Source organism: Macrotis lagotis, chromosome 4 (assembly GCF_037893015.1).
Source record: "Macrotis lagotis isolate mMagLag1 chromosome 4, bilby.v1.9.chrom.fasta, whole genome shotgun sequence".
Taxonomy (NCBI): Eukaryota; Metazoa; Chordata; class Mammalia; order Peramelemorphia; family Peramelidae; genus Macrotis; species Macrotis lagotis.
The window spans coordinates 188,405,089-188,418,070 of NC_133661.1; the positions used below are offsets into that span (position 1 = coordinate 188,405,089).

The 12,982-nt window shown below is 32.1% G+C and overlaps 1 pseudogene; it reads left to right on the plus strand.

Moving 5' to 3' along the window:
* Positions 1–382: 382 nt before the first annotated feature.
* LOC141522815 (olfactory receptor 4K2-like) lies at positions 383–1,289 on the plus strand (annotated as a pseudogene).
* Positions 1,290–12,982: the final 11,693 nt, after the last annotated feature.

A 12,982-nucleotide genomic window follows, 5' to 3' on the forward strand; every position in this document is an offset into this window, starting at 1 on the left:
GCAACATTAAGATGTTGCTCTTCTGTGTTATCAATGTGGAATATATGTATATATGTACACATACATTTAATTAGACACAGTAAAATAGAAAGAAACTCTATTTTAAAGCAAAAATACTAATAATCAAGGTGGAAACCTTGTGCATTTTTCTCTAACTTTAGACAACATCTACTGTGATAACTTCCTCATGGGATGTGCAGGTACTTTACGGTTTAAAATCTTAAACATGAAATTATCATTCCCATAACAAAATTATTTATTTATGTCTGGTTCCTTTTCTATGGAGAACAAATTCTTAAACATGCAATTTTATTTGCCATGCCAACATTACTTAATTATGTCTGATTTCTTTTTTACAGTTCTTTGCCTGTTCTCTGAGACAATGGATAGAGGCAATAAATCAACTGTGTCTGAATTTGTTTTGTTGGGACTCTCCAAATCCTGGGACCTCCAAATGTTCTTTTTCATGGTATTTTCTTTTTTGTATGTGTCAGCAATGATGGGCAACTGCTTCATAATCATCACAATTATCATTGATTCCCACCTTCATTCTCCTATTTTGCTTACCAATCTCTCCCTTATTGATATGTCTCTAGCTTCTTTTGCTACCCCCAAGATGATTACAGACTATCTCACTGGACATAAAACCATCTCCTTTGATGGCTGCATCTCCCAGATTTTTTTCTTGCATCTCTTTACTGGAACTGAGATTATCCTGTTAATGGCCATGAGGTTTGTTAGATACATTGCTATATGCAAAACCCTCTGATATGTAACCATCATAAATACCCACATATGCATTCTGCTTGTACTGATTTCCTGGGTTGTAGGTATCATGCATTCAATGAGATTTGCTCTTCACTTGCCTTTCTGTGGTCCCAATGAGGTAGATAGATTTTTCTGTGACCTTCCTGTGGTATTTCAGTTAGCCTTTGTAGAAACTTATGTACTAGGATTCTTTATGACCTCCACAAGTGGCATCAATTCTCTATCCTGTTTTATCCTCTTATTTAGTTCCTATGTTATTGTTCTATTAACAATCAAACACCATTCTTTTGGGGGATCTTCCAAAGCATTCTACCTTTACTGCCCATTTCATTGTTGTCTTCCTGTTCTTTGGGCCATGTATCTTCATCTATATATGGCCATTAAGCAGTTTTCTGGTGGACAAGGTCCTCTCTGTGTTCTATACTATCTTCACACCCTTTCTGAATCCAACAATTTACACACTGAGGAACCAGGAATTGAAAGTAGCCATGAAAAAACTGGAAAACAGATATCTAGAGTGACAAAATAGCAATCAACTCATTACTCTTAGTCAAGAGGAAACACTCCTGAACACCCTAACTGATTTTACATTCATAATTTTCTGTATTATTGCTCAAATGATAATTGCCAGATCACTTTTGCAGAAGTGCTAAGATTACTTTTTAACTCTATATGTTCAAAATGAGGATATTTTTAAGCTCTAAAGGGAACCCTTTTGACCTCTTTAGTAGAAAAAGCAATTCTGGGTAGGAGCAGAGAGAAAATGCATCATGTGTTTGCCCTACTTGCTTTAGTAAATTAATTAGAAATTGAGTACTAAAAAAAATTGAAGAGAGGGAGAGAAGTAGGACCCTTACTGGGCTATTGAAAGAAGTAACTTACTGAATTTTCCTTTCAACAATCATTTATCAAATTCCTAATTCAAACACTGGTGATAGATACAAAGGTAGAAAAACCCCAGAAAGATCTTTTGAATAGAGAAAATTAGAATTATGACTCCAGGACATGTTTACTGGTGTGAAAGGGGATACTCTGGTGTAGGAACTATATATTTGGTAAGGTTAATTGGGTTTTAGGGAATTAGCTACTGAGGTTAAATGGGCTTTCTTCTCTTCTTATTGGTGCCATAAATGGCATCATATTACTCAGTCAATAAACATCATTAAACATTATCAAACATAAACAATGTATCAAGTGATCCTGGTCCTGATCCTTCTCTGTTCCTGTTAAAAATATCCCTGACTGCTCAGATTACAACATCTACTTCAGAAAGTGAATATATGGGAAGGTTGTGAGAAAAAGTACATAGAAAACAAGAAATGGACACCCACTGCTTTTATGAACTCCATATTCTATCAGATTGCAAAAAGAGCTATAATTATAGTCACAAAAGTAAAATTGGAATTCAGTCTCCGAAACTTTCTAACTGTGTAAATTATGCCTGTTTTTAAGCTTTGAAATGGCTAAATACTATCTGTCCTGGCTACTTCGAAATATTATTGGTTATTATCAAAGGTCAAATGAGATATGACAAAGATTTGAAAGTGAAAAACTAATGTTTTTTTCCTGCTCTTACTATTCAGGAAAGGAGAAACAGAAAGCCAAATGTCCTAGGAGGTTTTGGGTAGAATAAGGACAGATTTTTAGAATATGCTGTGAAAAATATTTCTAATAAGGCTGAGTAGCTAGATTGATTTGAAAGTTTCCTTTAATAAATTATTTTCAATAATCATGGGATATTAATGGCAAAGAGTAGCTTATAAAATATTTAATAACTTTATTTAATGTGTAGGCAACAAATTAAATACTTTAATTTTTATGAGACCTAGGAAAGCTAAGAGAATTAATAAGTAACTAAACCACAATTTCAAGCATGATCTTTTACTCTGAACTCAAGGTTTCAGTTTTTTCCTGTTATTCCACATTGCACTTTAACAAGGTAAATCAATAGTAACAAGATATTTTAATAAAGAGATTCAGCATTGAGTTAGTTAAGCTAATGGAAACTAGGACTTAATTTTAATATTGAATTTATTTCTTTGTATTTAATTTTCATTAGTATTTTTCTAGTGTTAATATTTGCAGAATATAGTTAATAATAATTTTGTTAGTTTAATAGGCTTTTATTTTTTATTTTAGATACAATTTTTTTAATCTGAGACCTCAGATATTCATGCCTAATACAATGAAGCTAAGGTACCCAGAGTACCACTGCACTTATTGATTGTTAACATAAATTTTATTAACATAAAATACAAAATTTCAGATGAGAATAATTAGTTTTGATGAGGGACAAACAAAATAGTATTGATACTTTTTGAATAGAGACTGAAAGTTGTTTCCTAGATTAAATAAATGACAGTTTTTCTTGTTTGTTTCTTTGTTAAGGTCAAATTTGCTATGATTGGTTATCCAAAATGTACCTGAAGAAAAACAGTTCTGGTGCAAAAACAGAACTCCATGGCATTTAATGCAGTTTTTAGAAGTCTATGATCTTCTGAGTATGAAGGCTGCAATAAGGAGCTATGTAGATGAAATGTTTTAGGGAAAATTAGAAGGTAAAATATATGCATTCTTCATCATTGGAAATTTCTAGTTTTGGTCCATAAGTCCTTCTACCTTTTCAAGCCCAGGGATAGGATCAGGGTAGCATTACACTCTAAAGTCAAGTTGTTAATTATGCTTTGGGAAAATTCAGTAGATGTATTCAAGCAGTTTTCTTGATTTCATTCATTACCAGTGGTCAATGAAAGTGAATACCTTTGTTTTATTCTCAAGTCAAATGTTTATGGCAGAGAAAATAATTCTCCTTGATAGGAGATTAGGCAATTATCATTTGAGCAATAATACAGAAAATTATGAATGTAAAATCAGTTAGTGTGTTCAGGACTGTTTCCTCTTGACTAAGTAATGAGTTGACTGCTATTTTGTCAGACTCTAGATATCTGTTTTTCAGTTTTTTTCATGGCTACTTTCACTTCCTGGTTCCTCAGTGTGTAATAGGAACCAAGGACGAAAACAACAAGCTAAACTTTAAGCATAGGATATTTTGATGTGATGGCAATAACATCATCTATTATGAAAAAAAGGAATCAAACACATAGTAAGAATTAGAATGAATTTTAAGTATTCGATAACATTGTAGTTCAGTATATAGATATAAACATTAGTTAAAGTCACATGAGAAAAGCTTGTATTCAAATCATGACTCTGTTGTTCAATAATTTACATAACTTTGAATAACAAACTTCTTAATTTCTTTGCATAATATTTGACTTTTCTAATCAATTGCTTTGATTATCCTCAACCTCCAGTATCCAATCTATAAAATGAAGGGACTAGACCAGATGACTTGTTAGATTGCTTTCAACTTTAAATTCTTATTCCTAATTCTTAAATAAAAATTAAGAATAAAAAATGAACAAGTCATTAGAATAGTCAATCTCATGCTTTTTTAAGATGGAGATTAATTTTTAGCTTAGTATTTTCCTTACCTATAGTTATTTGGATAATTTTGTTAAGAACTAATAACTAATATGTGTTTTTTACTTTTTAGTAACTATTTACAAGAGACATTTTTTATCTAACTGAGGAACATTTTTGAAGATTACCTGAATGTTGCTATGTTTATAGTCATAATCTTGTATGAGGTTAAGAATATTTTCCCATGAAGACCTGTTCTGTACTTTCTTAGGGAGAAGGAAGCCTATTGTTAAAGGAAGAATTTTCACTTTATTTGAGTAGAGAATTGTTAACATCCTTTTCTTCCTTCAAACTTGTTGCAACCTATCTGAGCAGCAAAACTTTATCCTATGCTACACTGCCAAATATCACAGTCTTGAAAAGATGTATCTTCAATAACTGTTGTAAAAAAATGTGCTTTAGAAATGGATTATTTGCTCATTTTATCAGTGTTATTTTTTCCCATATGAAAGTAATTTAAATTTAAAGCATATCAATGATGTACCCATTGAATCATCTGAAAAAAAGTTCATTTTCCCATTCACCAGTCAAGCCCGTATCTAAAACCACTGATTGTGAGGTAAAATGAAAAGAGCCTTCAGTTTTTTAAAAATATGTTTTATGGTTTCTTAATGCTAAATTTTTCAAAATCTGTCTACAAATAAAGATAATTTTACATGTTCACAGTATTCTATTCATTATCTACCTTTGAAAAGGTAGAAAAACTTCAACTCTTGCAAAAATGCAATGATTAGTTAATTTTGGGTTTGAATTCCTTTGAGCATTGTGCAATAATACCATTTGCATTACCTTACACAAATCATATAACCATCCTGGACCTCAGTTTACTCATCTATAAAATGAATGCATTGGGTCTCTACCATTCCCTTTAGCTCTAGGCATATGATTCCATGATCCAATAAGCATGGGTGTTCATAGAATGTGGGCCTGATGTATTGGAACAATTTGGATACATTATTATCATTTGCTCTTTCCCTGGGGACTTGCCTCCCTGGATAAACCTGCTCATTTTCTGTACAAATCTATGCCTAAAAGTTGTATTTTATGTGTCAGTATATGTATGATGATTATAAATCATGGATATTCTAATCCTGCCAATTCTTTCTTTAGCTATATGCCTAACAATTTTTAACTGCTTTAGTTACTGGGCATCCTCAGCCCTGACTACTAATTCAGAGATTTATTCCTAGCTGAGGAAAAGGAAAGGAAGTTAAGCATGATATTGTGAAGTTGAACAGGGGTCTTTCTTCAGTATAGTGACCATATTTACAAAGAATGGTACCACTTTTCATGGTGATGACATGTGATTCACAAACCCTACCTTTTTGAAGCAAAACAAAACAGATCACTGAAAGAACTTAGATAGTTGGATTTGAGACAAAAAAGATGATTTTAGGAGAACCCTAAAATGGCATGGAAAACCAGACCAAAAGCAGTTATCCCTCCCATCATAAAGACTGGAACAAAAAAAAAACAATCCTGGAAAACATCATGCAGGAAATTATAAGTGAATACTGTCCAAATCTGATAGAACAAGATAACATTATAACTATTGAAGAAATCCATAGAACCCCTCTAAAAAGAGACCCCAGGATCAAAACTTCAAGGCTTGTGATAGCCAAATTCCCAAACTCTCAAATAAAAGAGAGAATTGCAAGCAGCAAAAATAAAACAATTCAAATAAAAAGGAGACACAATCAAACTCATATAGGACCTATCAGCCTCAACACTGATGGATCAGAAGACATTGAATATCATATTAAAGAGAGCAAAGGATCTGAGTACACCCCAGAATGTACTACCCTGCAAAATTCAGTCTATACTGTCAGGGGAAAAGATGGATTTTTAACAAAATAGAGGTCTTCCAGAATTTCTTGACACAAAACCCAGAACTGAACAGAGAATTAAATCACCAAATACACAACTCAAGATTTGCATACAAAAGGTGAATGAAAAATGGAATGAAAAAACAAAACAAAACAAATAAATGTTGGTCAAGATCATCAAATTACATATAATCCTAAAAGGGAAGAAGTAAGACTTCTAATTCTTTAGAACTTTACTTATTTTAGGATAATTAAAGGATAGAATATAAATGAGGAGAATGAATCTAAAGGATATTGGTATAACTGGAGCTTAACTCTCTACATTGTAGAGGTCCAAGATAGTATCACTGTGTTTGAAACAAAATGCCCCGAAGAAAAGCAGGGATGTTAAATTGAAATGGATTATGAAAACAGGGCATCATAAAATGTCAGGTCCTGAGTCAATGTCTCTGTAACTTTTAATCATTTGTAAATTTCTCAGGTAAGACCCCCAGAACCTCCCAGTACTCATAGATCTTTAAGATTCTTGCAATAATTAGATCAGGGTTTGAATTTACCAGTTCTTCACTTAACAAGGTGTTGAGTACCCTGGCTGTGGGAAGGAGGTTTAAAGTGAGAGGAGAATAGGCCTTGCTTCATTTAACAAGGAGTTAAGTAGCCAGAGTTGAGGGAGTGAGGTAAAATGTGAAAGAAAATTGACCTTCCTGGACTTAGCAAGGAGATGGTACCCTGACCTTGAATGGGAAAGGGACAGGTGGAGTAAGAGGTGAAAGAAAAGAGGCCTGGGGAGGGTACACATAGTTCAAGAAATGATATGTTTATGTATAGTACTTGCATTCATGAGGAGGATTGGGGGGTGTACTTGAAAGATACTTGAAAAGGGGGTAAGGTCAAAATGATTATAATTATAATTTGTTTCAATTTGAGTCAATGCTGCTTATCAAGCAATAAAGTAAACAATCTGTGATGATACCTTGATAACAATATGATCCCATAAAGCAATCAAATAATCAAAATGTGATTGATGATGCCTGATTAATAGTATTAGAGAGATAAATAATAACACCAAGGAAGAGACCCAAAGATGTATATTTTTAGAAGGAAGGATTGCAGAATGTGAATGTTGAGTAAATTCTATTCAATAGATTTAGCACAAAGAAGGAATAAGATACATCTCCAAAAATCTATCCTAAACAACAGGGAAGCAGGGAGGGGACTGGAAAAGGGAAAGATAATGGAATAAGGGACTGATAAAAGGGAAAACAAAGATATAAGCAAAAATAATCTAAAAGTTCAAAATTTTAAAAGTCAAGGGGTGAAGGCAGTAACATTTCAGTGAGGAGGAATAAAAGAAAAAGAAAGAGAAAAATATAAATGAAGAACGATAGCACACAGGGAAATACAGAATTAGTAATTATTTTAGGAAAGATTTTTTTTATTTTGAGTTTCCCAATTTTCCCCTAATATTGATTCCCTCCCCCTATCCCCCACAGAAGGCATTCTGTTAGTCTTTACATTGTTTCCATGGTATACATTGATCTCAGTTGAATGTGATGAGAGAGAAATCATATCTTTAAGGAAAAAAAATAAAGTATAAGAGATAGCAAAATTACATGATAAGATATCAGGTTTTTTTTTAATTAAAGGTAATAGTATTTGGTCATTTTTCAAAGTCCACAGTTCTTTCTCAGGAAACAGATGGTATTCTCTATCCCAGATAGTCCCAAATTGTCCCTGATTGTTGCACTGATGGAATGGGCAAGTCCATCAAGGTTGATCATCACCCCTATGTTGCTGTTAGGATCTACAGTGTTTTTCTGGTTCTGCTCGTCTTGCTCAGCATCAGTTCATGCAAATCCCTCCAGGCTTCCCTGAATTCCCATTCCTCCTGATTTCTAATAGAACAAGAGTGTTCCATGTCTTACATATACCACAGTTTGTTAAATGATTCCCCAAATGAAGGACATTTACTTAATTTCCAATTCTTTGCCACCACAAATAGGGTTGCTATGAATATTTTTGAACAAGTGATGTTTTCACCCTTTTTCATAATCTCTTCAGGGTATAAACCCAGGAGTGTTATAACTGGATCAAAGGGTATGCACATTTTTGTTGCCCTTTGGGCATAATTCCAAATTGCTCTCCAGAAAGGTTGGGTGAGTTCAAGGCTCCACCAAAAATGTATTAATGTCCCAGATTTCCCACATCCCTTTCAATATTGATCATTGTCCTTTCTGGTCACACTGAGCAGTCTGAGAGGTGTGAGATGGTACCTCAGAGATGCATTTCTCTAATAAGTAATGATTTAGAGCAATTTTTCATATGACTATTGATCACTCTGATTTCCTCATCTGTAAATTGCCTTTGCATATCCTTTGACCATTTGTCAATTGGGTAATGGCTTTTTTTTAATTTGACTCAGCTCTCTGTATATTTTGGAAATGATTCCTTTTCAGAAATCCTGGTTGTAAAAATTGTTTCACAATTTACTAAATTTCTTTTGATTTTATATACAGTGGTTTTATCTGTGGAAAAAGGTTCTTAATTTAATGTAATCAAAATTATGTAGTTTGTTTTTAATGATGTTCTCCATCTCTTTCTTGGTGATAAACTGCTTCCATTTCCATAGATCTGACAGGTAACTACTCTTTGCTCTTTTAGTTTGCTTATAATATTGTTTCTTATGTCTAAATCCTGTATCCATTTGGATATTATCTTGGTATAATATGTAAGGTCTAATCCAAGTTTCTTCCATACTAACTTCCAATTTCCCAACAATTTTTATCCCAATAGCTGGACCCTTTGGTTTTGTCAAACAGCAGATTACTATAATCATGTTCTGGTATTGTTATTCCACTGGTCCCCACTCTATTTTTTTAGCCACTACCAAACAGTTTTGGTGGCTGATGCTTTCTAATATAATTTTAGATCTGGTAGGGCTAAGACACCTTCTTTTGTCCTTTTTTACATTGAATCTCTGGAAATTCTAGGCTTCTTATTTCTCCATATGAACTTACTTACTTTTTCTCACTCATTAAAATATTTTTTTGGAATTTTGATTGGTAGGTCACTAAACAGGTGTTTAGTTTTGGTAGAATTGTCATTCTTATTCTATTAGCTCTACCTATCCCTGAGCAGTTGATGTTTACCCAGTTATTTAAATCTGATTTTCTTTATGTGTGAAGTGTTTTGTAATTATTTTCAGAAAGTTTTTGAGTCTGCCTTGGCAAATAGACTCCTATGTATTTTATATTATCTGAGGTTACTTTGAATGGGATTTCTCTTTCTAGCACTTTCTGCTGCATTTTGCTAATCATATATAGAAATGTTGAGGATTTATGAGAGTTTATTTTATATACTGCAACTTTGCCAAAGTTCCTAATTATATCTAGTAGATTTTTAGATGATTTTTTTGGGATTCTCTAGGTGTACCATCATGTTGTCTACAAAGAGTGAGAGTTTTAGCTCTTCCTTCCCAGTTCTACAGAATTAGTAATCTTAATTGTAAATGTGAATGGGATGAACTGTCCCATAAAATGGAAGTGGATAGCAGAATGGATTTAAAACCAGAATGCTACAATATGTTGTTTACAAGAAACACACAGCAAAAAGGTAAAAGGTTAGAGCAAAATATATTTTTCCTTAGCTGAAGTAAAAAAAAATCTGGGGCTAGCAATTCTAATCTCAGATAAAGTGAAAGCAAAACTCAATATCCTTAAAACAGATTAGGGAGGATACTGCATCTTCTAAAAGGGTACCACTGGTAATGAAACTATATCATTACTAAACATCTCCACACCTATTGGTATAACATGCAAATGTCTAGAGGAAAAGATGAGTGAATTAAAAGGAGATATAAACAGCAAAACTTTAATAATGGGAGACCTCAGCCTCCATCTTTTAGAACTTGATAACAGCAAAATAAATAAAAAATAAGTTAAAAAGATGAATGAAATCTTATAAAACATAGTTATGTTAGACCTCTGGAGAAAACTGAATGGGGATAGCATAAAATACACTTTTTTCTCAGTAGTATATGGCACCTACACAAAAATTGACCATGTACTGTGGCATGAAAACTTTATAATCAAATGTTGAAAGAATGGAATTATCAACACACACTTCTCAGACCATGACGCAATAAAAATTAAATGTAACAAATGGTCAGGTAAAGATAAACCAAGAAATAAGTGGAAATTAAGTAATTATCTTGAATAATGAGTGGATCAAGCAGCAAATAATAGAAATGTCAGTAATTATATACCAGAAAATGATAATAATAAGACATACCAAAATTTATGGGAATGCAGCCTAGGCAGTTTTGAGGAGAAACTTTATATCTCTAAATGCTTATATGAATAAAATAAAGAGAACATCAATGAATTGGTAATGCAACTAAAAAAAGCCAGAAAAAAAATTAAAGATCCCTAATTAAATACCAAATTAGAAATTCTGAAAATCAAGACAGAAATAAATAAATAAAACCAAGATTTGCTTTTATAAAAAAGTCAGTAAAATAGACAAATCTTTGGTTAATCTGATTTAAAAGAGAAAAAAAACATAACCAAGTTACCAGTATCAAAAATGATAAGGATGAACTAACTCCCAATTAGAAGGAAATTGAAGAGATAATTTAGATCTATTTTGCTGAAATGTATGCCAATAAATTGGATAACTTGAGTGAAATGGATGAATATTTACAAAAATATAAACTGCCTAGATTAAAAGAAGAGAAAATAAATTGCTTAAATAATTCCATTTCAGAAAAAGAAATTGAAGAAACCATTAATAAACTTCCTAAGGGAAAAGTCTCCAGGTACAGATGGATTTACAAGTGAATTCTATCAAACATTTAAGGAACAATTAATTCCCTTTCTACATAAATTATTTAAAAAAAAATAGGAGAGGATGGAGTTCTGCCAAACTCCTTTTATGACACCAACCTGTGATACCTGCTGATACCAGGAAGAAACAAATAAGACAAAGAAAATTATAGACCAATCTCTCTAATGAATATTGATGCAAAAATCTTAAATAAAATTTTTGTAATGAAACTACAGCAAGTTGTTACCAAGGTAATACACCATGATCAGGTTGGATTTATACCAAGTATACAGGAATGATTCAACATTAGGAAAACACTCAACATAATTAAACATATCAGCAGCAAAACCAACAGAAATCCTATGATTTCTCAATAGATGCTAAAAATACCTTTTTTTGATATACATCATTCCTATTAAAACACTAGAAAGTTTAATAATAATGGAGTTTTCCTTAAAATAATAAATGGCATCTATCTATAACATCAACAAATATTATATGTAATTGGATTAAACTTGGAGCATTTCCAATAAGATCAGGGGTGAAGCAAGGGTGCCCATTATCAGAATTACTATTCAGTATAGTAGTAGTAGTAGTAGAAAATGCTAGCAGTAGCAATAAGACAAAAAAAAAGAATCTGAAGGAATTGGAATTGCAATGAGGAAGCAAAATTTTCATTCTTTGCAGATATGATAGTATACTTCGAGAAACTGAGAAAATTATCTAAAAATCTCATTGAAATAATTAATAAATTTAGCAAAGTAGCAGGATATTAAGTAAACCCTCATAAATCAACAGCATTTCTTACAGAACAATAATATTCCATAATATTCATGTAGCATAACTTGCTTAGCCATTGCTGAAGTGAGGGGCATCCCCCTCAATTCCCAATTCTTTGCCACTACAAAAAGCTGCTATGAATTATTTTTGACATCTTTATATCTCTCTGTGCTTTGCTGTTCAGGAAATCCTGTTGTTCAAAGAATGAAAAGAAAATAGAAAAAAAGAACTTATCAAAACAAATACATTGACAATATATGCATAATTTAATACAGAAAATTCCTTAACTGTACAAAAGAGGAAGGAGAAATGTTTTTTCCATCTCATTCACAAGGATCATTTAGTTTTAACATTTACAAATCTTTCAATCTTTCTCATTCAAGGTATCAAGTAAAGAAATTTTGTGATGAAAAAAGAATGAAATCAATTTTTGAAAGATGTGAGGTCTTTCCCTTTATATTTGAATTGTTTGTTGGCTGAAAGCAGAAGGAAGGATAGTTTTCTTTAAAAAAATCACCTGATTTAAAGCATATGTGAAGAAACACAGTTTCACAAATAAAATATGAAGGGTACAGATTATTAGGTGGTCCAACTAAAGAAATAAACCTCAGATGGAAGTATTGAGTGGATTTGTCTGAGGGCAGGTAAAATTACTGATGAACCAGTGAATTGCGATCTTTTGGTTCATTTGCATATATCCAATTTTAGAATTTGACAAGTTATATATATGAAGTGATAAATCAGATAACTATTTGGAGAAAGTGAGAATTAAATAGATACTCTGCTGAGTTTTGTAACTCCAGTGAGAAGCAAGTGAACCATAACGAATAACCCACTAATCAAAATCACTACTTTAAATCCATACTCACATTCATTACTAACATATCCTTTTTTATTTTTTTGAATATTTTTATATGACTCTGAACAAGTCATAAGTTCATAAACAAGCAAGGAAGAGATGTTAATATTTAATTAATCCAACTCTCTCATTTTGCAAATTAAAAATTAGGCCCAAATTAATTCACTTACCATAACAGGAGCATTCATATCAGTATAGAGCTTAGATTTAAATTTGGATTTGAATCTAAATCTAGAACTTTTTACTTACACCAAAGTGGTTTCCTTCCTTCCTTCCTTCCTTCCTTCCTTCCTTCCTTCCTTCCTTCCTTCCTTCCTTCTTGCTTTCTTGCTTTCTTGCTTTCTTGCTTTCTTGTTTTCTTTTCTTTCATTTTAAAAATATATTTAAAATAAATATATTTTATTCTTCTACTTTTACAACTATATGCATCAGTAGTTTTTAG